This window comes from Camellia sinensis, chromosome 15 (assembly GCF_055761805.1).
Source record: "Camellia sinensis isolate YWXY chromosome 15, ASM5576180v1, whole genome shotgun sequence".
In the NCBI taxonomy this organism is placed as follows: Eukaryota; Viridiplantae; Streptophyta; class Magnoliopsida; order Ericales; family Theaceae; genus Camellia; species Camellia sinensis.
Genome location: NC_138975.1, coordinates 28479958 through 28507881, shown reverse-complemented (window position 1 = coordinate 28507881; position 27924 = coordinate 28479958).

Below are 27924 nucleotides of genomic sequence, written 5' to 3'. Positions count from 1 at the left end.
CTGAGATAGGGGGTCTGCCAGCCATCAGTGATGGCCGGCAGTGGCTCACTGATGGCCGGTAGGCTTCATCAGTGGCCGGCAGAAACAAAGGCATGGCCCACAGTGCCAGACCATGGCCGACAGTGCACCAAGAAAAGCATTCTGAAAGGACCAAGTCATGGTCCAAGAATGGGGCAGAAAGGATACAAGGTTTGGAAAGCTCAAACCTGTGACGTTCTGCCGCGAAAGTCGAATACTCGACGAGCAATCGAGCTAGTGGCTGGATGTACCTGAAAGCACAACCGAGTCTTGAGGACGGTCAAAAATGGGGTGTCTACATTTGCCCCTCTTTGACAGAACTCGAAAGTCACAAAGTGACGGGAGTGAGTGTTGAAGCCCAGAGATGACCCATTTTTTACAAAGCTGAAGACTCAGGCAAACACTCAATATAAGCATGCAGAGATGCGCCCAGAGGCTGGGGCAAAATGCAATGATATGCAAGATGCAAAGGCATAACTTATGATTATGCAAAGAGAGCTGTAACGAAGCAATTATATACAATAAATGCAACAGTTTTAAGCAAGTGAATAACAGTCCTACATATTCCAACAGAAAGGATGTAAGAAAATTATGTAATTCTCACTACGTCTTAAGTGGAGTGCATACAAAACCGTGCGGTTCGTCTGGTCGCACCAACTTCCAATGAACCGTACATACAATATCGTGCCTGTAAAAGAAAGAAAATCAACAGGTACAATATCATTAGAAACATGCATAACAATGCAAGTGAAAAGTACGTGACAACGCAAGTGGAGGGGTGCAAAACAATGCAATCCTGTGGGTACGAGACAACGTGGATGGAACATGCGTGACAGCGCAAGTAAAGCATGCGTAACAGCACAGGTCAAAGAAGTGGACATACGTAACAGCGCAGGTAAAATATGCGTAACAGCGCAAGTAAAGAAGTAGACATGCGTAACAGCGCAAGTAAAACATGCGTAACAGCGCAAGTAAAGAAGTATAGATGCGTAACAGCGCAGGTAAAGAAATAAAACATGCGGTACAGCGCAGATTAAGAAAATAAAACATGCGGTACAGCGCAGGTTAAGAAAGTAAGTGCGTAACAGCACAAGATAAGAAAATAAATGCGTAACATCGCACATAACCTGCGTAACAGCGCAAGATAAGATAAGTGTATAACAGCGCACATAACCTGCGTAACAACGCAAGATAAGATAACAAGTGCGTTACAGCGCACACAACCTGCGTAACAGCGCAAGTTAAAGAAAACAAATGCGTAACAGTGCACATAACCTGTGTAACAGGGAAAGTTAAAGAAAATAAGTGCGTAACAGCGCACATAACCTTTGTAACGGCGCAAGTTAGAGAAAAAGAAAAAAAAAAAAAAAAAAAAAAAAAAAAGGGTGCAAAACAACGCAACCTAAGTGTAACGCATAGCAATGCTGAAAGGGGTGCATAACAATACAACCTAAGTGTGACGCATAACAATGCGGAAAGGGGTGCATGACAATGCAACCTAAGTGTGACGCATAACAATGCGGTAAGGGGTGCATAACAATGCAACCTAAGTGTAACGCATAACAATGCGGTAAAGGATGCAAGATAAAGCAACCTAAGTGTAACGCATAACAATGCGGTAAGGGATGCAAGACAATGCAATGCACTAACAAGTGCAGGAGGGTGCGCAAAATAGCGCGAACAATACACTAACAGGTGCAGGAGGGTGCGCAAAATAGCGCGAACAATACACTAACAGGTGCAGGAGGGTGCGCAAAATAGCGCGAACAATGCACTAACAGGTGCAGGAGGAGGATAGTATAGTAGATACAAAAGGGGACAAAACCATGTTGGAATCATGAGAGGAGGAAAAACAAGCAATCAGGTGCATATAAAACGCAACCTGAGACAAATTCCAAACACGCTGAAATCGTGTGAGGAAGAGGGACACTCAAACCACGTTGGATTCGCGAGAAAAGGTCAAAAACAATTCCGAACACGCCGCAATCGTGTGAGGAAGGAACAAAAGGAGAAACATTGGGACATATCCCCGGTGTTTCAGAATAAGGGGGAGAAACATAGGGACGTATCCCGGTGTTTCGGAAAAGAGAAGAAACATAAGGACGTATTCCCGTGTTTCGGAAAAAGAAGGAAACGTAGGGACGTATCCCAGTGTTTCCCGAAGAAAAGAGAAACATAGGGACGTATCCCTGTGTTTCCCGAAAAGGAAAGAGAAACATAGGGACGTATCCCCGTGTTTCCCGAAGGAAAGAGAAACATAGGGATGTATCCCCGTGTTTCGGAAAAAGAAGGAAACGCAGGGACGTATCCCAGTGTTTCCCGAAGAAAATAGACACATAGAGACGTATCCCCGTGTTTCTCGAAAAGGAAAGAGAAATATAGGGACGTATCCCCGTGTTTCCCGAAGGAAAGAGAAACATATGAATGTATCCCCGTGTTTCCCGAAAAGAAAGAGAAACATAGGGACATATCCCCGTGTTTCCCGAAGGAAAGAGAAACATAGGGACATATCTTCGTGTTCCTCGGAAAGAAAGAGAAACATAGGGACATATCCCCGTGTTTCCCGAAGGAAAGAGAAACATAGGGACATATCCCCGTGTTTCCCAAAGGAAAGAGAAACATAGGGACATATCCCCGTGTTTCCTGAAGGAAAGAGAAACATAGGGACGTATCCCCGTGTTTCCCGAAGGAAAGAGAAACATAGGGACATATCCCCATGTTTCCCGAAAGAAAGAGTGTGCATAACAATGCAACAAGAAGAAGGCACATCTCTCAGCATATCACACGCGAGAGAGAGAAAGTAAACCTCTCAGCGTATCACACGCAAGAGAGGAAAGGTAAACCTCTCAGCGTATCACACCTAAGAGAAGAAAGGTAAATCTCTCAAAACGAACAGTACATACAATACAGTGCATAAACGAGAAAGAAGCTTGATAGGTACAATGCAATACAATGCATGATGTTTAAGGAATGCAATACACAAACAAAGCGGCACTTTAGAAAGCACCTCAAGGAGTGAATGGCGGCAAACTGCACCATTCTGACGTGGATCTCCCCTTCTTGTGTTCTTCAAACACTTACCTTCAACTTCCAATTCAAAGGTTCTAAAATACTGACAAGGAGCAACATCTGCTGGGGAAACCATAGATGTCGCTTTTCTTCCTGATCATATCCACAACTTTCCCTCATTACAAAACCAAAGTAACTCTGGTGGGGAATGGCGTCCAGGGAGAGCACATCTGCTTGCCATTCTGGCTTTGAAACAGTCGACACATTATTCTGTTTATTCTGAATACACAGCTCATACAGCACACTGCTCATTCTGACCACAGCTCATTCTGAATATACTGGATGTAGTGACGGCACTTGCAAAAATTGAAACAAAACAGATGCTCCAAGTTTTCTCTCTTTTCTTTTGCTTTGCAGCCTGGAACCTATGCAGCTTCAGATAGGTCCTGGTTTTACTGATCTGACATGACTTGGTTAAACCCTACGGTTTTATGAAAGAACAAAACATGTTTTGCACAAATGTAGAGACTGGCACAGCACTCTGAGCACAAAACGATTTTTTTTTTTTTTTTTTTTTTTGAAATTGAAAGATGAGTTTTTGATCGGGTATTGAGCCTACGACTGAACACAGCACGGCACGACTCAACAACGGAAAGAAAAAGGTAAACAACCTAAACACAACGAGAAACACTTGAAACGACTCAAAACAAGAATCAAAATAAAACAAAACAACAAACATGACACTCAGACGTGGACAGGGAGCCTGTTTCTCTGGGTATTGTTTCCTACCCTTTCTCATTTATGATTCTCACATCACTCGGCTCTCAGGCTCTGTTTTTCTGGAAAAATCCCTTTTCTCACTTTTTCTCTTGGCACACATCTCTCTATTCTTCAATCTCTCTTCTTTTTTTGTCCCTCCCCTGGGTGGTTGATGAATGAACAAGAAGTTGCGGGCTCTTGCCCCTAGCATTCTGCTAGATTCTTCCTCTTCTTCTCACAACAATGAAGTTCCCCCACAGAGGGGTTGTGCTACAACTGGGTGGGTAGCCAATTTGCAGCTGACATCGCTTGACGATGCTTTGCTGGGGAGTTTGGATGTGATCAAATCCGCCCAGACGAGGGAGTGGAATATCTAGATCCATTTCAGTTCGTGCTTCGCACTTAGCTTGATACCTCGTTGCTTGGAGGATGAGAGAGCTTTCCGCCCTTTGTTGTTAGCTTCAGTTGTGCCTTGTTCTGGCAGGTAGAGTGCTCTTTCTGGCAAGTATGTTGACAATGGGGAAAAGACAGAACACCTGACTTAACTGTGCCCCTAGTTCATCATTTTGACCATTTTTTTGTTTTTGCATTCTACTAAAACAATTTTGACCAATGTGAGGGTTAGATTAACATACTTGTTCGATTTCCTGATTTAAAATCATGCAAGTCAAGCTGTGAGCACTGAAAATTTTCCTTTTTTGGGTCCAAGAAATGGTCCAGTTTTGGAAAAAATAGAGCAATTTTCAAGAAATTTAGTCAACCTCAGTAAAAATTCTCAAAAACTGTTTTTGCAAATGGCCACTGCTCAACGAGCACGGAACCTACCCTTGAGATGCACAACCTCAGATCCATAACAATGGAAAATTGCCCCTTGTCTGAAAGACACTGTATGGCAATGGAAAATTGCCCCTTGCTTGACCGCAGCACATTGAATGGCAACGGAAAGTTGCCCTTGTCTAAATGGCGCCGCAGCGCATTGTATGGCAATGGAAAGTTGCCCCTTATTTGAATAGCACCGTAGTACATTGCAACCAGTCCTCATAGCGACGATCACAACCAGACTCTCGGATTTAGAGAAGACAAAGATGATCAAAACCATTACATGGACACAATTGATTTGGAAGTGTTTATGGCTGGACTTCAAAATGAAGTTGCCTACGTATCCCAAACATGGGAATCAAGCCTTATGTAGTTCGGGTTGGGTTCACTCATGTATTTACTCTCTCTTTTTGCGATCTAACTTTTGCCAAGGCCGCCCTTTGCGGGTTTTCAACCTTGCGAGCTCAGTTTTTCTTTTCTTTTCATTTTTTCATTTATTTTTTTATTCTTTTCATTTTTTATTTTCTTTTCTTTTTTTCTTTTTTTTTCTTTTTTCCTTGCTCTAACTTTTGCCTGGGTCGCCCTTCTGGGTTTCCGGCCCAAAGAGCCTCTCAAGGGTAAAAGTGTAGCTTTGTCCATGTCAAATGGTTTTGAGATCTCGAAGCCATCTGAATCTAGGAGAGTGGCTGTGGTTCGCTGATGATATAGAAGTCCATCCAATAGGGGCTGAATTTACCCCTAATGTTGTGGATAGGAACTCAGTTGTCCTTTAGCAATACTTTCTTCTTTCCTTCCTTCTGGGATTTGGCATTCTTGTCGATCTTCGTTAGCTTGAGAAACATCCCAATTTTTGACTCGTCGAGCACATCTGACAGTTTTGCCCCTAGTTTGAGGGGTGCTTCTAATCTAGCTTTGCAAGCTTCTTTTGACGACGTCTGACCTTCTTGATCTGACTTCCTTGCCCCTAGTTCGAGGGCTGCTTCGAATCTGGCCACACAGGCCTCATGTTATGGTTGACCGTTGAACATTCTGAATCCAAGTCCAAGGTTTGAAAGTGAGGGGTTGAGTCTCGAGGCTGAGAGCGATCCTAAGCCGCACAATCTCAAGAGCGATTCCACACAGGTCTTCGTAGGACCACGCAAAACATTTTTTGAAATCATTTAAGAAAGCAACTAGTCGCTTGCGCTGAAGACAGTGTGAAGCCAATCTGGATCAAACTAGGATCCTTCTCAGTACTCATATTAACAAACATGATTTCATTCATTAAGGGCTTAGCATGCCTCTCTTTCTCTCAGTTGATCAAATTTTGTAAATTCTGAGGAGTTCCTTCCTCTTTGTTTTCATCACAGTGTTCAAAAAGTTTTGAAAAACTTAGGTCAATGCAATAATTTCAAGGCACAGAAGAGCAGGTGAAATGGACTGCCGATTCATTCAGGTCTGTTGGCACAACTGGTGCAAGGCAGAGATAAGCACAAAAGTATGAAAAACCACTGTTGTTTCAATCAAAATCTATTGGTGTAACTGGCTGCACAACAGAAACAGACTCTAAAGAAAATGAAAAGACAAACATAAAACAAAATAATGATGCCCGAGGTAACACCCCCCGAAATCACCCGGCTTCTGTACAACAGGACTGACTCGATACAATAAGACAGACCCTTAATCAAAAAGACTAACTCAAAACAATGAGGCAGACTCAAAACAAAACCACAGAACTGACTCCACACCCAAGTCAGAAACTACAAAACTAGCATTCGCAAATGCTCAAAACAGTGCGTGCCATATGCCACATATGAAGTAAACCGAGCGCCGCCGTAGGTGGTTCATCCCCTGATCACATCACATTAGCCTCCAGGTTCACTGATCCAGTGACGATAGACTTTGCTGAGCTAGGTGGGAGGACGACCCCGTTGTCAAATAAATCCTGTACTTCGTGGCGAAGATGGAAGCAATTGTCAATGGTATGACTAGTTTGTTGACGGTACGCACAGTACTAGGTAGTGTCATGGCTAAGTGGAAGACGACTAGGGAGAGGTCGAGGCTCGAGGGGTTTAAGATGCCCCTTTTCAGCAAGGATCTGAAGTGCCTTGAACAAAGGCATGTAGAGGGCATGAAAGACCCTGTGACCTCAGGGTAGATACTTCGAGTTTTGTGCATTTTTACTGGATGCACTAGCAAAAGGATCGGCAGGTACAGGCTTGGCTTGCTAATTTTTTCTAGGTGCAGAATTAGGGTTGGAGGGAACGTTTCTGGTATGATGACCCTTCTCTTGATTTTCCCCTTGGCTTGAACTGCCCTCGGTCTGAGTGGGGAAAGTGTCATCCACAGGCTTAACCATAACTGCGAGTACGTGTTGCTTATTCAACCCTTCGACTTTCAGAGCCTCAACAGCCTACTAGAGTTGTTCGTAGGGATCAGTGTCCACCTTCACCTTGTTCTTTCCACTAGCCTCAGCTTGGTGGATGGTTTAGGTTGCTACTTCAGTGCGAAGCCCCGTTGTCGTTGACATGTCATTACCGGAGCTTGCGACAGCTTCAGGTTAGCTGAGCTCAATTACAATTCGCCCCAGTAGCGGGGGCTCCTGCGGCATGAAGTTCTCGGTATACGATGCAGTTGGTGACGGGGCCGACATTCCATAAGCTAGATCAGCCACAGATCTCTGAAGGTCGCCGATCATTCCCATCAGCTCAAAATTTATGGACTCACGGGCTTGAAATAATTAGGGTTCCCAGATCGGATATACGGCAGGCGACCTAGGCGGGTGTGGTACTTCAACGTCGGTCTCACCCTGCAAGATGATTCCTTAGTTTAATGTGGCTGCCATAACCATAATTTCCTCTGAACTCTAGATCATCATAAGTCTGTTGAACTGGACAGAGGTGGCGTAACAGGCGACTAACGGACCTGGCGAACCAGTGAGCCTTTTCCTGTCTTGCCTCAGCAAAAGAAAACACTAGTTGCTCTGAACCGAGTCTCTGAATTGAAAGAGAAAACAAGCAGCATCTCAGCCTAATCAATACAGACTTGGACATAGCTGAATAACTGTATTTGACCACTGATCACTGTTCCCCAAATTACCGCCCCAAAACTGATTCTGATACCCGCAGATATAACTAATTCTCAAAATACTAATGTTCGCAAGCCTGATACCCAGATTTGCAAACTGATACGCGCAACCCTGTAGAGATACACTCTAACAGCACATAGCAAGCAAATGAGAGCCAAAAACACCCCTATGTTGGGGTAGGGTTTCCCTGTCCTATTTTGTCAAGAGCTAGAGTTTTACTTCGCATGCATCGGTTTCAAACAACCTATAATCGGGTAAGCAACCTGTCCTAGTTTGGAATAGTCACTATGGACTCCGAATATGCACTAGATCGAATGGTCAAAATGGGTGCCCCGGTGAAAACTGGGGTTTGTGTTCCCGTCGTGGCAGAGCCCGCAACCGGTCAACCTTATGGTACGCTTTTCCAAGCGAGCCTCTGGCAAACCGTTCAGGAATAGCATACGGCAAACACAGTGTCCTAGGCGCACCAATGCAAATGCAATACAAAGAGACAAATAAGTGTAATCAAAACAAGATATCATGAGTTCGAGTCAAGTTCTCTAAATTCCCCAGCAGAGTCGCCATAAACTGTAGACGTGCCCCGAGGGCTTCATGCTACAGTTCGGACTCAAATTGTCAGGGTTCTAAATCTGATCTCGCAATGTGTAATGCGAGATCGATAAATCACCAAAGAGTCCAAATCCGGCAAATCGTTTTGGAAAAGTGATTTTTAAGAAAGAAGTGCCAAACATAGACTGCTTTGCCAGATACAGAGTTGCCACCTAAATATTTTATTTTGGGGAAAATTTAGGAAACCCTGACTCGTTGCCTAAGGCCACGTGTCCGTCATCACCAAAGTTGCCTCGGCTCGGGAACTTGGGTACGATTGGGAAAAGTCAGCTATGAGCAGCCCCGCTCGCCCGATCAAAGATCGGCCTATACTAAACATGATATCTTGTTTTTAAAAACACATGCTTATTCCGGTTAATTAGCTAGAATTACTAGGTGATGCGCACAACACACAAGTATAGACTAGATCGCCTAATTTGGAACAAAACATCGCATATCCGTTTGTTTGGAAATGGTTTGAAGTTTGCTACTCGTAAGTAGGCTAAAACATAGATTTCAATGAATTGTTCAAATTCAAGTAATCCAACCTTCACCCACAGGCATTCAGGCAGTTTATATCAACTAAGCAAATAGCCTCATTGTAAGCATGCTGTCATGTTAACACTCGCACACATGCAAGATGCTAAAGCTTAAAAAGCTTACCTAGTACTCCGAGCCAAAACAGAAGCTAGTTAGTAATCAAATGCATGATCCTAACTATGTTGAGATGGCTAATGCAACGCATGCAAAATGCAACTAGAAATAGGCTCAGCTATTCTAAAATGGCATATAAGATGCAGCAATTGGTACATGTATTCAACTTGGAATTGAAATACGATGCAGTTAGTATGATGCACCGAGCCTGGTGCATGCAAGATAGATGAATGGATGCAAACATGTAGGCATACGTATACTAGACAAATGAATGGATGCAAACATGCAAATCATAAGTATGCTAATTGAAAAATGACCGAAAACTAACCAACAAAAGCAGGTAAGTAAAAGGGGGAAAGAAATGGAGGTTGGAAGACATGCACACACGCACGCACACTTATTACAAAATTGGCCCTCTCGACGGATGGTCCGAATAAATAATACATGCCAACTAATTAACTAACTAACAAGCTAATTAATTATTACATAACCGAATTGAATAACTGGCTACAACTAATTATTACAAAACTTAATTAATTAACAAATTAATTAATTACAAATGGAAAGCGACAAATAATGCTGCTCCAGCTCTGTTCAAAGAAGCGGAAGGTGCATGCTCGGTTCTTGTCCCGAAAGCTCTCCGGATGCTTTCAAGAGGCTCTGTCTGCAGGGTTTCCTCAAGGAATTCCTGCTGAACCTTACCAAAAACATACTGGGGAGTGCATCAGTGGCCTGCCGGTTATGGAGAGATGCTGCCGACCACCTGCCGACCAAAGGTGGGCACTGCCAGCCAAAAATGAGGAGGTGCCAGCCATCTATAGGACACTACCGGCCACTGATGTGCTGGGACACCAAACTGCAGTAGAGCACAAAATAGAGAAAATGGAGGACCTCCCAAGGGTATGTACGCACTATGCCACCCCATATCACCTCAAAACATCAAGGGAGAGGCATAGTCGGATCTACGACCATCAATCACACATCTCGATGCATGATGGCCAAAGATCCAACTTGTTCAAATCAATGTAAAATGAATGCACAAATAAACACATAAATGCCTAGAACTCCATCATGCTTAATCAAGAGCGTCGGCGATCGAGAATTGAGACATGTTTCATCACTTGAAGTATGAAACGTCTCTTGTTTCTCGTGCTTGGATTAACACTTAATCCAAACAACAATGCAACACAAGCATGGCATACACAATGCGACGTAAAGCAAGCATGCAACAACATGTAACGGAACTAGCATGCGACAACATGCAATGTACCAAGTATGTAATAAACATGCAACAACATACAAAACAAACATGCAACAACATGCGAAGATAGAGCAAGCATACAACAATATGCAAGACAACCATGCAACAACATGCAAGGATGGACTTAAACCAAAATGGGCAGACCTCGGTCATGCCCAAATCAGTGACCAAAATGCTAAGATGAAGGCACCAAAAACACATACAAGCATGCATGCCAATTGGCTCATCAATTAAGGTATAAAAGTGAAACTCTCAAGAACACCTAAAGAGTGAAAAGTGTGGAAAGACGGCAATGAGGTAAACTCTGAAATCTCATGTAAATCGATGCCAAACCCACTAAACAATGTAAGCATAGCATGCTAGGATGTTCAAAGCACGAAACTAGCAAAGGGACTTAAGCCATGGCCATACAAAGCAAGCCCCAAAGGGCTAAGGGAACCTAAAACAGTCCCAAGGCAGGTCCAAACAAGACCAAAAACAAGCTCGAAGCTAGCCAACACAAGCTAGAACACAAGGCCAAAAACATGGAGCATGCAAGGCCACAAAAGAGGCAATGCACTACACCTATTGAAACCAAACATGGCATGACTTGGACAGCATAAAACAGAGTTACATCATGGTATAACAAGACCAAAAATGCACTGATGAGCCAAAGGCTTAGGCTTAGTGGCATGCACAAAAGTTCATTCTTGAGGCATAAAGCACAAACTCTTCAAGGCATTCAAAGCATGTCAAATGCAAATGTATGGCCACATTTCATGGACTGAAATAACATTTAGAATGATGGCAAAGCATGCAAACATCACATGTACGGCATGGTAGGGGCCTCAAAACCCAAGGCTAGCCAAAGCATTTACACTATAGCTATACAAAACGTAAGTGATATGGCCATGGCAACCCAAAAAAGTCCTAGGATAGCCCAAAATAAGAATAAAATCATGCTAGAGTAAAGCCAAAATATGCTAGGATGATGAGTCAAATCAACATGCACATAAGGCTAGTAAGCAAGATTTGTTCTACAAGTATATGGAGCATGCAAAAGATGACCAAACCCACTATGGACAGAGTTATGTCATGGCAAAACATCACCAAAAACATGCTGGAATGGACTCAACATAAGCTAGGATGATATGCTAAAGCAAGAAGCATATAAAGCTAGTTTATGAGATTTACACTACAAGTGTATCATGCATGCATAGAGTAACAAAATCAGCCCAAAAAATATCTAAGGCATGGTAAAACATCACCAAAAACCTACTGAAATGGACTCAACACAAGCTCGGAAAACATGCTACTTTGATGAGTTACAAATAGGATTACACTACACATACAAGATGCATGCACAAGGTGACCAAACCAACCATGGACAGAGTCAAGGAAGGTCCTAAAAGTCACAAAAAGGGGCCTGAACCAAGCCTCAAAAGTACAGAGAGGCATGCTCCTTTGGAAGGCTAAAAATGCAAGCAAACAAAAACCAAAAGAGAGGGGGTCACCCCCTCTAATTTGATGCCTCAAAACCACATGCCTACCACTGAAAATCCACTGGATTTTAGTGGTTAGAAGGCCAAACCAAGGCTAGCTCGAACGCCTTAAGGCATAGCTCAAAACAAGGCCAAACAAGGCAAACAAGAGGGTTGAAGACCCTCAACAGCACAAAGATCTTAAACAACTACCAAAAGCACTTAAATACAAGACTTTTTTCAGTTGAAAACAAGGCCTAAAATAATATGCAAGAATGGCCAAAATGAGATACAAAAAAGTGCTAAAGTGGGGAAAAAGCTCACCCCTTATATAGAGGGAAAACAATGCAAAGCTTCTTCAAGAAGCTTGGCAAGAGCTTCATCCCTCCATACACCTGTATGGAAGGGAGAAGAAAGGATTCCAGCTGGCTCAAAAGATCTAGAGTGAAACTAGCTGAGACAAGGGGTCTGCCAGCCATCAGTAATGGCCGGCAGTGGCTCACTGATGGCCGGCAGGCTTCATCAGTGGCCGGCAGAAACAAAGGCATGGCCGGCAGTGCCAGACCAAGAAAAGCATTCTGAAAGGACCAAGTCATGGTCCAAGAATGGGGCAGAAAGGATACAGGGTTTGGAAAGCTCAAACCTGTGACGTTCTACCGCGAAAGTCGAATACCCGACGAGCAATCAAGCTAGTGGCTAGATGTACCTGAAAGCGCAACCGAGTCTTGAGGACGGTCAAAAATGGGGTGTCTACACCTAGTACTTTGGCTAGTCTGCAAAAATATTGTGAGGAGTGATTTTACGCTCGAGCGTAAGTTCCTACGCTCGAGCGTGAATCCTGGTTTGGAACACGCGTTTTAGCGTCCCCACTCGAGCGTCGGACATCATGATTTTTGCTGTTATAAAACTGTAGTTTGCTCTTTTTCTAGGGCACGGTTTCTAGATCTTCTTTGAGGGTTTTAGGGTTTTCTTCTGGGGCTATTTTTATAGGTTTCTTTGATGTTTGATTGAGTATTCAACTCATGGTTTGACAAGCATACATCAAAGAGTTTGATTGTTCATCTTCAAGAGTGTTCTTCTTCTTCGGTGGAATTCGGAGATTTAAGTGTGGAGAATTCGAAGGAGTTCAAAGCTGTGCGCAGTCGTTGGTTCGACATGGATGTTGTGGATTCAACATCAAGCTGATCAATTTCGAGACAAAGGCGGTGGTGAAAGAGATACAGATTGTTGAAGACAAATTGATTGTGTTTGGGTAATTTGTTTTGGTAAATTTGTATTCTTTCTCACTTTCATAGTGGATTGATTTGTGGCATTTCGCCTATGGTTTTTTTAATCACAATTGGAGGTGCTCCAATTGTGATTTTTCCACTTAAAAATCGTTTGTATCAATTTATTATTTTTTAAGCGACAATCTAAATCACTTTCGTATGTGCTAGATGATTTAGATTGTTAGTTTTAATCATTTGGGAATTGGTACAATTAAATCTTGATCTAATCACGAATCACTTAAGTTTTTCAATTAGAATGACTATTGCTTCATATTTTATTTACTATCTCTTCATATGTGGCACACATACAATGAGTGTCACATAATATTATGAAGTTATAATTAATTAATTAATTGAGGATAAGATTTAAGATCTTAAATTCAATTCATCCCAAGAAATCACTAGATATTTATTTGGTCATTATTTCAGGATCTCGAGAATAGATGAGGTATACAAAAGCTAGTCTAGACACCTAGTTATTAAAAAAAATTATTTTAATTAATTAATTTTTTATTGATCAAAAAAATTTAATTAATTATTTTTTTTTTTTTTGTGAGTAATCTATTGAGAGAGACTTGTAAAATGAATGAATCATAAATAAATTAACATACCCAAACTGCACCGAACTAACCTATGAAGTGGAATGGAGTCATGCTAATCTTTAATTAAACAAAAATGTTAGGAATTTTAAATTTTCTATCAAATACTCATATGGGTGTGGGGGAGTGCCCACACTCATGTGAGTGTTTATTAGAATTTTGGTTAAAGAATTTGTATTCCTAGCATTGCTTTAAATTAAATTAGGAGGTAGGGGAACAACTTTATGTTGTTGTTGTAATAAGAATAAGCAATCTGTTTTTGTAAGGGTAAGTTACATTTTGTCCTATTTATATCACTACAAAAAAAGTCAATTTTAGCTACTAAAATATTGGTCGCCAAAGCCATTCTGTGACAAAAAATTTTGGTCGCTACATTTGTCGCCAAAAACTTGTCGGGAAAGGTTTTGCCGACTAAAAAACCTTTGGTCGGCAAAAAGCAAGTCTTTAGCAACCAAAATTTTGGTCGCCAATAGTCAATTATATTTCTTTAAAATCATACATTCACTGACCAATGTTTTAGTCGCCAATAGTCAAGGAATCGCCGACCAAAATCTTTAGTCGCCAAAAGCTACCAAACGATGACCAACATTTTTAGTCGTCAAAAGCTTCATCCATGAAAAAAAATAATTCATTGTTAAGCTTTGCATCCACTCTTATAAATACTCAAACCACTGACATCCCACAGCATAAGCCTTATGCACCACACACTTCCCACTACGCCAGCATAACACCACATGATTGTATATGTAATATATATTATTTATATATATGTAATATACATAATTATTTTTATTGACATAATTTATGTAAAAATAAATTATTTAGTAGCAAAATAAAAATAAAAATTTACCTCTTAGCAACCAAAATAATTTTGGTTGGCAAAGAGACTTTTGCGCTAAAAAAGACCACTTTTCGCTACTAAACATATTTTTAGTCACCAATTGTAGACTTTTTGGCTACTAAATTTTTTTTAGGCACCAAAAAACTTACTTTTGGCAACTAAAAAATGTTTTAGTCGGTAAAACCCACATAATTGGCGACCAAACTTAGAATTAGTCGCCAATTGTAGACTTTTTGGCTATTAAATTTTTTTTAGTCGGCAAAAACTATACTTTTGGCTACTAAAAATGTTTTAGTCGGTAAAACCCACATAATTGGCAACCAAAATTATCATTAGTCGGCAATTGTCGACTTTTTGGCTACTAAATTTTTTTTAGTCGGCGAAAACTATACTTTTGGCTACTAAAAATGTTTTAGTCGGTAAAACCCATATAATTGGCGACCAAACTTATTTTTAGTCGCCAATTGTGAAGCTTTTTGGCGACTAAACAAATTTAGTAGCCAAAAAGCTTCCCAATTGGCTACTAATTCTTTTTTAGTCGCTGAAAGCTATACTTTTAGCGACCAAATTCTTTTTAGTCGGGAAATTTGGTCACCGAATGTGTTTTTCTTGTAGTGTATTTAGCTATTTTCTCACTTTGATTTTTTAAATTTATTTATTTTTGTCCCTTTGGCCTTTCATGTTTTAATTTTTTTCAAATTTTACTCTAAAAGCTAAATTATGTCCAAAATTAAACAAAAAATAACACATTTTATTCCAGTTAATAATGCCCTTCAAAAACTTGAATGAAATCAATGGCCATAATAATCCATTTGCTCTTCTCAAAAAGATTGCGAGGTTGATGTACGTCCAATTTGAAACGGGTCCATTCCTTTTCGAATGCATTATTTTTCCCTTAATTTCTATATCTAATTTTTTTAGTGGGTATTATCAATTGGACTAAATTAATGCAAAATTAATACAATTAAAAATCAATGGACCAAATTACACAAAAAATAAATGGCAAATTACTCTAATAGTCCCTATAGTTTGGGGGTTGTGTCGCTTTAATCCCTGACTTTTCAATTGTGATATATTTGATCTTGAATTTTGAATCTCAACTCAAACAAGGGCAATTAAAGACACCATAGCTCTATTTCAAGCGCAAAATCATCAATTTGATAAAATATAAACTAGTTTGACAAAATTAAATGTCAAAAAATTATTTTTGAATTTTTAAAAATTATTTCTACTCATTAAACATAAAATTATATAAAAATGATAAATTTTTTTACATTTTTATTTTTTATTTTTTACCAAATTAATTTTGAGTATGTGTTTTGATGATGATCATGTAATGGGTAGTTGTTTTTGTTGATATTTGTTTTATGGTCATCATGTAATAGGTGGTTGTATTTGTTGGTGATAGATATTTGTAGACGGTTATCAATAGTTATTAGGTTTTTAATGTGTAATTGATATGTATAATATATGAAATATTTTTAGTTTTGCATTTTTTAATTTAATGGATTGGTTTAATAATGAAATCAAAGTTGTCTTCACATTTGACTTTTGAAAAAATAGAAATTAATTTAACAAAAATAAATTTACAAAAATTATTTTAAAAAATTATTTCTACCCTCCCAAAAAATAAAATTAAACCAAACCAAATATAACTTTATAATCGAGAAAGTTTCAACATTATTTATTTTTAAAAAGGGCCATTAAATGTCAAACAACATAGAAGTTAACCAACACAAAATAAGTTATATGATGACTTTGCCTTTGAAATGAACCATTTACAAAGGAAATATCTTTGATTGTCCTTATTTGAAACAAAATTCAAAATTTAAGGTCAAATGTGTCACAATTGAAAAGTTAAGGATTAAAGTGATACAAGCCCCAAACTGTAACGCCCCCAAAAAAAATACAATATGATAACATAACATCCATTACTCCTTATAACAACCCAAAACAATCTCCCAATGTTTGCATTAAAGATCATGAGGTCGAACAAAATAATACCACATGCGAGTATACGTTCAATGAATTCTGGCACCTGAACCTATAGCATGTAGAACATTAATCAAAAATAAATAAATGCCCTTGAGGGCTTACAAGTTTCAAGGCTTAAGCCCGGTTGCACAAAAGATGATTTCTCAAACCCGTACACGTATAGCCCTTGGCTTGCAAAAATTACAATCACAACAAAATAGAGCCTTGTGCTCTCACTACATACACCCACGCCCTAGTTTGGCGGGTTCACCACGTCTTTTCCTACATCAAAATCCCATAGGGTGAGCATAAAGCCCAATAGAGAATTCTTAACAAAGTATATACATTTTATACAAGTCTTAAGGAATGAAATGCATATGCCATGTTATGCTCTTTTGAAAGAAAATCACATTTGCTCATTTTTTGAAAACCATTATGTTCAATGATATCTTGATATTTTCAACAAACTCAAAATTTATCAATTTAACTCAAGGGGCGGTAAATACATCTCAAGTAATCCCTATGTTGGTATCTGCAGGTAGACATAACTAGCACTACCAAAACCCCACTTTACCGGTCTCTCACAGGAAGGGAAGTGGTACCTCCTCCATACATGTTTTCGATCTTTTACCCTGGACACTCAGGCCAACTTAATTCATTTCATCTACACCTCCTATCCGGACTTACCAACGTATTTACCCTAAAACCATTCCATGAAAACTTGTTTCACAACATTCATTTCTCAATGCAAAAGTTTTTCAAATTTAAATTCAAAGCTTAACATAATCAAATGAATCGATATGTCAATGTGGCAATTAATGATGCAATGCAACATTCCTTCCATTTTCCATAATTCCACACAATATTACTATTGTGGTCAAAGTTCCCAATCCTCTTTTCAATGCAATTTCACAATATGAATATATATACTTTTATTCCAATTCATCCAAGGAATAACACATTTCGAGCATTATCGACAATTTAGTCATTTCAAGACTATCAATATTTTGAACAACAACTTCCAAAATTACAATTCTCATATTTCATGAAGCTCATCATTTATATAAATATAAATAAGAAATTTTCAAAAAAAAAAAAAAACATTCATTCATTTTGGCACCTAGAGAAAATATGGCCATTTCTTTTAAAACCTCCCAAATTTCTAGATTTTCTCACCACAACCTTACACCTCCAAAACATTTGAAAGAATCTCACCAAAAACATCTTTCTTTTATCAATATAATTTAAAACTCTCAAGTGATGATTTAAAAGGGAATAAGAGATAAACTCACTTTCAAAATCACTCATCTTCTTGGGCCAACAACCAAATTTCAAGCTTTGCAATATATATATATATATATATATAACTCAAAGAAAATCCTTGCCTCAAGTTTTGAAGAGGAAATAAGATGAAAACCCCCAAAATCAACGGTGCCGAAGCTCAATCTTCACCGCACACAACGCAACCCTCGAGAAGTTATCCAACATTGATGAAGAAACTATGGGCAAAACTCTTCTGGATTTAAAGAGATCAAGGGTTTGATCTTGTTTGGTGTAGGAAATGTAGAGAGAAGGGAGAGAAGAGTTTTTAGAGAGAGGGAGATACAACGAAAATGAGATACACTCAGCCCAAAGAGAAGAAAAACAAAAAAGCAATTGGACTCACCTACCATCGTACGTGCAACACCCATGCCCGCACGTGCGACCTTCATCCCCGCACGTGCGGCCCTCCCTCTCCCGCACCTACTGCTTCACGTGCATTTATTTTAGTATGCACCCAGGTCACCCCCCCTATTTTCCGCACGTGCGGCCCCTCTCCCACACATGCGGCCCAAGCCCCTGCACGTGCAGCTCTGGTCCTCCAGCCTGGAAAATTCTCAGCTTAACTCCTGACACTTTGAACCCGACCTCACACCCTCTGGAACAAGTGAAGTACTGGGGATCGAATTAAATACGAACAAAAATTTTGAGAAAGAGTTTTCAACAACAACATACCCGGCATAACTTAAAGAGGGACGAGGCAAATTACGTACTGGTCATCACACAAACTATAAGGATTGTTACTGTAATTTGCCCAAAAATAAATTACAAGAACCACATATATAATTTGCTTGGTTTTTTCATAATCTTTACTTGTCGATTCATAAGATTTAAAATGCAAGAAACTACATGATATGCACTTTAATTATTTGCAATGTTGGCTGTGTAAATTAGAATGAAAAAATTTGCTAACAACCAAAACAATTTGACAAATGTAGAAAGCAATATAGCAATCTGCAATCATGCATGGAAAATGGCATAACACATTGCACTACTTAGATTTCTCACACTTCTTTCTCCCTTTCTACTAAATTAAAGCGATAAGACTTTAAATTCGAATAAAAATTTGTACAAAAAAGAAAAAGAAAAAGATAAGGAAAAAGTTCAAAATTTTGTCACTTTTCCATTACCTTTTCCTTAAAATCTCACATTAAATCCAAGATCTAAATACAATCTAAAAGTGCATCTTGTGTCAAATATAGTTATTCTGGCAAATGCACCACAACTACATCTTCTACATTTGAATCGACAACCTCACTAGCACTTTCCATCTCCACTTCTAATGGAATAACCAGTCCATTGGAGTTACAATTTCTCGATAAGCTTGGCGTATCACTACAACTTGATGAATCACCGACATGATTAAATTCCAAATCATGATCTGGGTTATCTCTCTTCTTGCTAAAGGGATGGGATGTGAGGTCTCTTTGATCAAATTGTTTACAAAGTGCACAAAATCTTGACCAAGGAGTTGGTGGTCATGAATTTGATACTGTTTTAAAAAGATCTTTGTTTTCAAAAATATACTTGGATATGTATATAACAAGGCATAAAATAGTGACAAAGCCAGTAATAGCAAAGAGGCCTCCAAAACTTTGGAGGGTCAGGCTGTTTGAGGTACTAGTATTGATTTCTGGAACTATACATGTGGTGGGATTTCCCAATAACTGCCTCTCAAATTCCAAAATCTTGAGACCTTCTGTTTTGGAGATTACTGCTCTAGAGACATCAGGTACCAATGGAGACATCAGGTACTAGTATTAATTTTTTTTTTTTTTTTTTTTATCGACAAAAGAAATTTTTATTGATGAAAACATACAAAGTATGAAAAGTACATCAATAAAGAGAAACTTGGAGCTAGCTCAAGCTCCAAGCTCCAGTTGGTGAGAAACCAACAACAACAAAGCAAAAGCAACAAAGCCATCCAACAAAACAACCACTAGTTGCAGCCCCTGATGAGCAAAACAGAATAACAGAATAGGAACCACAATGCTGAGCAAACCAGTAGCACCAGACCATCACACCCTCTTGATAGTCACCAAAATCACCATGATAGTGCTGAAGCATACTAGCAGATAGTTCAACCAAAACACCCTCTCTATGAGGCCTCAAGACTAAGCAGGTATAAGCTGAAGAGGGTTTGAGTATTTGAACATTTCAAGAGTCATTTTATTGAAGACTGGGGTGGGAGGCCACAATTAGGAGAACTTTCAACTCAATACAAGGAAGTTGTGGGTTTGAAAAGCTGGAAGCAGTGTTTTCAGAGGCTAAGATCAAAGCTGCAGTGATGGATTGTGATGGGAACAAAGCACCCGGGTCAGATGGTTTTAATATGGGGTGTTTTCAGAGATTCTGAAAAGTAAGAGTGAATAAGATGGGTAATTATAGAGTTAATTAAATTGGGAGACTTAATTGAAACACTTTTACACATTAGGAATTAGATTGACACAATTTAAACATTAGGAACTAAATTGAAATATTTTTGTATATTGAGACCAAATTGACACAAGATTTATACTTTGGGTACTAAAAATATAATTAACCTTAACTATAGTGATTAAAATATTTTTTTATATTTGAACATCAGAAAATAAGTGACCAATACTACATATTGTGCAAAAAAATTAAGAATTGAGTCAATTATAAGATAATTCCCACACTCTATCTTAATTTTTCCCAATGTGAGATTCCATTGGCTTTTATAAAACCCTAAAGCCTTATGTGACAAATTGATAAAATCGAACCATATTATGTGGTAAGTTTCAATTTATCAACCAAAAAAATTGCAAGATTTAGTTCCATGCTAAATACAGAACATGACACAGAAAATACGAATGAAACCATCATCCATTTATTTTATGTATCTAATTCTATGTTTGGTTTTTTAATATGTAGACTTTTATATATATACTATAAAAGAGAGAGAAACTTACAAAGCCAAATCCATCAGCTCGATAGATGGGTCCAATTGTGGTGTATTTACCGCAGTATCTTGATACAAAAAGTTTATTGTAAGGTGCCACACCAAACAAGGCCGATTTGCCTCCATTTTTACGACCTTTGGATAGAGCGTCATTACATTCAACACGAGATTTGCAAGGTGTGATCTTTGATTTATCAAACCCCATGTCCTTCAAGATATCAGCAATGAACGATCCAGATCTGTACCCAACGTAGTCCCCATTTTTTATGAGTTCATTCACGTCAGTCACAGTGGGTCGAAGCTTCTGCACCGTTAATATTAATCTTGATGACACACTTGCAGTGTAGCTTGAGCTCAATACCAGCACCACAAACAACCATACTGTCATCATCAATCTAGCCAAGTTGCTTACTATTTTCTCTCCTACAAAACCATATATATATATATATATATGAGGTTCATGGGAAGAAAGCAATACATATACTCGTAGTTTTTGTATTTTGTTTTTTGTGTTCGTTTAAAATCTGTAATTTTAATTGTATCAATTTTATTCGTGTGATAATTTAATTTAATTGATAACATCATTGACAAATTAGACAGACATAATGGTCTATTAAAAGTTTGAAGCAATAGTCATCAATCAATTATTTGCACATCATAGTGCTTCCCTTCACATTATTTTAAAAATTTTTGAATTATAATAGTGCCTCTTAAGCAAATTACCATTACGAACAAAAGGTACACATTCTCTCCCAATCCCATCACCACTGGCTGCCACCCATCTGCCACCCATCGTGAGAAATTTTAATTAGGACAAATTATAGAAATAGTCCCTATAGTTTACCCGCGTTTTCATTTTGGTCCATGCACTTCTAATTCTTTCAATTTTGTCCCTACAGTTTGGTTTTTGGCTCGAAATAGTCCAATAGTTAACGGTGGTCAGACATTTGGACGAAAAATCGATGCGTGCAAGGCACGCATGGGCCAATTTTGATTTTCTTGAACAATTTTGACTTTTTTTGAGTGTTGTTGGATCAATTCAATTTGTTTAATAGATGTTTTATTTAATTTCATTATTTAATTATTATTATTTTTAAAAATAAATTTATTTAAAATTTTAATTAAAATAACATATATTTTTATTGATATTTTATTTATTTAATTTTTAAAAATAAATTTAGTTAATTGTGAAAAAAATAAAATAAAATAAATTATTATTTAATCTAGCTAAAAATAATTAAAATATTAAAGATAATTTTTAATCTAGCCATAGTTTTTAATTTATTATTTTTAATTAAATTAAATTTATAATTTATAATTTATATTTTTTATTAATATCTAATTTTAAATTTAAAACACCAAAAAAATAATTTATAAATTATAAATTTATTTGTCTTATTTATAAGGTCATGATTTATAATTTATAAGGCCATAATTTATAATTTATTATTTTTAATTAAATTAAATTTATAATTTATAATTTATATTTTTTATTATTAATATATATTTTTTATGAATCTCCCGAACTATTTGGTTGGATTAGATTTGTATCCCGTGTTTGTTTTCTCATGGGATTAGATGTCGAGAAATGACTGTTTTTAGTGAATCTAATGTTTGGTTGGACAAACTGGATAAGGATAAATGTGCAAAAGATTATTTTACCATTTTTCAATTGTTTACTAAGTAATAGTAATATTAGACATATCTTTAATATTTTAAATTTTTTTAGCTAGATTAAATAAAAATTTATTTTATTTTATTTTTTACACAATTAAATAAATTTATTTTTAAAAATTAAATAAATAAAATATCAATAAAAATATATGTTGTTTTTTTAATTAAAATTTTAAATAAATTTTTTTTAAAAAATAATAATAATTAAATAGTGAAATTAAATAAAACAGAAAGTCAAAATTGTTCAAGAATGTCAAAATTGTCCCATGCGTGCCTTGCACACGTGGAATTTCCCTACTTTGTCTCTATCCATCATTCTTATGAACTTTTTTTATTCACGGGAAAAATAGTAATTTTACATAAAAATATAAAAATTGAAAAAATTACCAAACATTGCACGAGTCAAAAAGTTAACAATGTATCAAATAAATTAGTTTTTTTAGTGTTAAATTTTTATAAGTTGATTTTGAGTCAATAAATTATGTTTTAGCTAAAATTCCAATAAAAACTATATTTTAGCAAATAGACAGGTTATTTCATTACACCTCTATTTGGTTGAGTTCTAGAAATTATGTTTTGAAGAATATTAAAATTTTAAAAATTAGTTTGGTAAAAAAATAAAAATATATATTATTTTCATCTGATTTTTTATTTTTGGGTAGGAAATAATTTTTAATATTTTTTAAATTTTATTTTTGATATTTATTTACATTAAATTAATTTTTAATATTTAAAAAATAATAATTAAAAACTCTACCAAATGGAGCCTAAGCAAATCTTCTAGAAGCAAATAATCTCTTTGTTGTGTCATGAAGTCTGGCCGGACTCCATATCCCTCATATGAGGGACTAAACAATCGTAGGGGGGAGGGGATTATTTCCATGAGATTGGTATTCCATGGAACTAATATGTGAAATGTCTATTTTACCGTCATACTATTACTTAGTAAACATATCTTTAATAGTTTAATTATTTTTAGCTAGATTAAATAAAAAATATATTTTATTTTATTTTTTACACAATTAAATAAATTTATTTTAAAAAATTAAATAAATAAAATATCAATAAAAATATATGTTATTTTTTTAATTAAAATTTTAAATAAATTTATTTTAAAAAATAATAATAATTAAATAATGAAATTAAATAAAACATCTATTAAACAAATTGAATTGATCCAAAAACACTCAAGAAAGTCAAAATTGTTCAAAAAAGTCAAAATTGGCCCGAGCGTGCCTTGCACATGTCGATTTTCCGTCCAAATGTCTAACCATCGTTAACTATTGGACCATTTCGAGCTAAAAACCAAACTGTAGGGGCAAAATTGAAACAATTAGAAGTGCAGGGACCAAAATGAAAATACGGGTAAACTATAGGGACCATTTCTATAATTTGTCCTTTTAATTTTAATTTTATTTTTATTTTTAAGGAAGGCAAGAGGGGGATAGGGACTGAGAAAGATGTGGTAGAGGAAAGGGGCTTAGATAGGGGTTGCCCCGACAACAGAGGTGACAACAGAGGTGGTAGTTGACAGGTGGTGATGATTGACGAATTAAGATTGGAGTTGGAATTTGAAAGTTAAAGATGTGAAGATATATTAGGAAGATAAAGTGGTGTGAAATGAGAAAAAATCAAAATTGTGTATGGGTGAACTGAGAGAAACTTTATTGTGTAAATAGAAACTCATCACAGCCCTAAATCACTTTGAGGAGAGCAAATAAATTGTTTTGTCTTCTAATCGCAGTCCAATTTTTAAACAGATAATATCCACTGGACTAAAATTGGCACAATTTAAAAAAATTTAAGGTAAAATTAAGAAACTATAAATATTGAATTGAGTAGTACAAGTAAAACAAAATACTCAACTGTGAGCAAAAACTAGAGTCGAAAAGGGGAACCAAAGGATCAAGCCAACATGATGGGAAGGTGGACCTCGAAAATCGGTGTTCACTCGGTGTTCCATAAACCAAACAACAAATCCAGTGAAGAGGAAGAAAGCTGTACAAGTTAGCCACAAGTCACTACTGAGAGGCTTCAAGAATGTCCATTTACTGTTTGTGTCCTCATATGTAATTGGTACTACCATTGTTACTCCTTCTGTAATTGGTACTACCATTGTTACTCCTTCCAACAAAAAATAATTTTATTGCATCGTGGTCTCTCTGACACTTACCGTTACAATTTTAAACGAAAAAGAATACATACAAAACTATAGGAACTAAAATAGAATTCAAAACAAATTATAAGACTACCAATATAATGAATAAATTACACCACTATTCCTTGCATTTTTTTTCTTAAAAATTCCATACATTATTTTATTTTTACTTTTTTAGTTCAAAATGTTAACGACACATGACAGAGGGGTCACATTATAACAAAATTAAAAGTCTACGATTCAAACTAAAATTATAAGGATTAAAGTGGCACTTCACTTTAACTATAGAAACTAATGATGTAATTTACCCAATAATAATACAAAAATGTTTTGGAGCTCTAATTTGTGAGTTTTTACAACTCTAATGTGTATATGAGATCCATCTGATGTGATGTTTTGGCTTCTTTATTTTGTTTTAACTTTCCACCTCACTGGAGTTCAATTAGAACTCTAAATTTAGAGGGATGTATCATTATTGATACAAAAATGATTGAGAGCTCTAATTATGATAAGTACCACTGTGATGTGATGTTGTGTGTGTGTGTATGTTTTTTTTTTTTTTTGCCTTGTCACATAAGTAGAGCTCTATATCATCACTCTTGTTGATAATAATAAATATGACGTATACACATTTTCTTTATTTGGTGATCAACATCTGTTTGTGTCACTTTCTACATTGCCTCATATTATTTGCATAACTGCTTTAGTGCAATGATTTTTGTTTTTTATTTTTTAGTGCAATGTTGATGAGCATATGCATATGGAGAAGTTGAGTTTTTAACCAAGAAAGGACCGATCATTTTCAATCACTTTCACAACTCCTATAGTGGATTGGAATGAAGACATAATACAGATCTTAGGATTATTGAATAATCATAATTAATAAATATTAATGACAAATATTCAGTTGATCTGTGTCTGCCTTAAAATTTGAAAGCAATATAATTAGTTTCATTCTTTTGATATAATTATATTAATCTGTTTTGAGATTCTAATTTATGTCACTTTCATCAAATTTTTTTCAATCGTATAAATAGGGGAAAAAATAATATTATTATCTACTTTTTATTGAAATATATATTTGTCCTTATTTATTTCAGTAATTATATCAAAAGTATGATAGTAATTATATTTTTTTTAAACCTCTAGAGAGGAGAGCATAATTTATCATAAAAGTTACTAGTTAAAAGAGTGATCAATAGTTAAATGTTATATTTTTCTCTCCTCCTATACAATTACCAATTTTAGTTGAGTAATTACCGGATATGGGGTGTTTTGAGAAGCTGATTAAAAGTTTGTTTTTTGGCTTTTTCTTATCTTTTTTGTCTTTTTGTGAGTAAAAAATGTGAGAGGTAATATGACTCAGAATGGATTGAAAACTAAAAACTAGCTTTTTATTTGCTTCCTAAAGGGCCACATAGATGCACCAGACACAGAGCTTGGTGGCAGTGACCTCCCTCCAAACTTCACAAAAAATATTATTTGGCCAATCCAATTTTAAGTATTTATAATTAAAAAAAAAAATAGCATTTTGGCCTATACAAAATTTATATAGTTTTATTTTGGTCCCTTGAAAATCTATATAATTTTAATTTGATTCCTCCAAATTTTATATAATTTTATCCTGACATCCTAAACTTCACAAAAATCTAATTCAACGTGTCTTATCAACAAAAAAAATTAATTATTGAAAGTAATGTTGTATCTCCGTTGTAAAGCCCTCAAAATAAAGAGGATAAACCAACCCAAGAGATTTATAAACATAATAGGAAATGTATTACTTTCATTCATTAGAGTTATATTGCAAAAGAGATTACATGCATCACACTTTCATAAATATTCATTCTGAAACTACATCATGTAACACTAATTGATTACAACAAAATAAACGTCCTAAGGGCTTACATCTTTCCAAGATATCTCTTGGTTACAATAAAAGAAAGAGTCCTAGCTCTATACATTTAAAGCCCTCAGCTTGAATGAACATTTAACACAAAACGAAATAACAAAACGGAGCCTTCAGCCCCTAAACCTCCTAAGCTATGCCCTTGGAGGCAGTATGTCATCTGTACCTGAAAATGGTTTTCCCAAGTAGGTGAGCCAAAATCCAGTAGAGATATGCTAAAACAATATATGAGATTTATCTAAGATATAAGCATCAATTAAATGTACAATATTCTTAACCAACAAATATTCTTTTAAAGACCATTCAATATAGATAACCATACCACAATTCATTTCCATTCATCCATTTCGGGTAAATCTATTAACCCAATTCATTATTATCTAATCAACCAAAATGAGATTATAACTCAATGGTTCACAATTTAATATATTCATCAATCCAACACTTCTATTTGCTTGCCATTTTACGGAATTCGCATCCGAGGGAACTGACACTCGTATATATATAAGATTTCGGAACTTTTACCCTGGATACTCCGGCCAACTTAATTTTCAATGGAGTACATTCCCTATCTCCTCCCAAATAATGGAGTACATCCCCTATTTCCTCCCAAACAATGATACATATACAATGTATTTAAAAGTGTTGTCATATACAATGACTAACCAAATCGCATATTCAATTGATTTGTTTCAATTTACCTAATCAACATGCAGTTTCTACAACAATCATAGCTATCCTCCACCGATAGCCCAATACAGGTATTTCTAAACAGATATATAATCCATCAAACAGATAATTTAACAAATTTCCACAGTTGAGTGATTTAACAAATCCAACTACACCATTTAATTATACACCCTACCAATTTCATATTTCTTATATCAATTTCATAATTTATACAAAATGATTATTTGACCCAAATTAGGGCAAAACCTTCCCTTTTTTCCCAATATTAAACCCAAGACCAAATTTCATCATTTCAACCCATATAACCCCCTATTCACGACCTCAAATATGTATTCATGGAACCCAACATTAAAACCCTTCTATTAGATTTTGACCCAAACCCTAACTTCACCACAATCTTCCCAAATCCCACCATTTATACAAAATGACAAATATCTAGGTTAAAACCCATATCAAAGAGTAGAATATCCCTACCTCAAGTGTAGAAGCCCAAAGGAGTGAAGAAGAAACTTTGAAGATGCCCAAAACTCAACTTTTCTTGGATGAAATGGAAGCCCACAAGATGCTCTAACTTTTTAATAAAGGGACAAGGATTGAGAGGTCCCTAAATCAAGGTGTATTTATAGAGAGAGAGTGTGTGTGTGTGTTTTAGAGAGAAAGAGGTTGCCAGATTAGGGTTTGGGGAAGAAATGAAATCAAAAAGTGATGTAAAATATCTCTGCTGCGAACTGATATACGGGATCTTCGCTCGAGCGAAGGAGTTGTCGCTTGAGCGACAAGACACAACAAGTGATCTCGCTCGAGCATAGATTACAAAGTTTCAGAAGTTTTACAAACGCACACGCTCGCTTGAGCGAAGAATACATACCTTCAGGTATTTCACAGACGCACACCCTCGCTCGAGTGAAGAAACAAATAACACGAGACTCGCTCAAG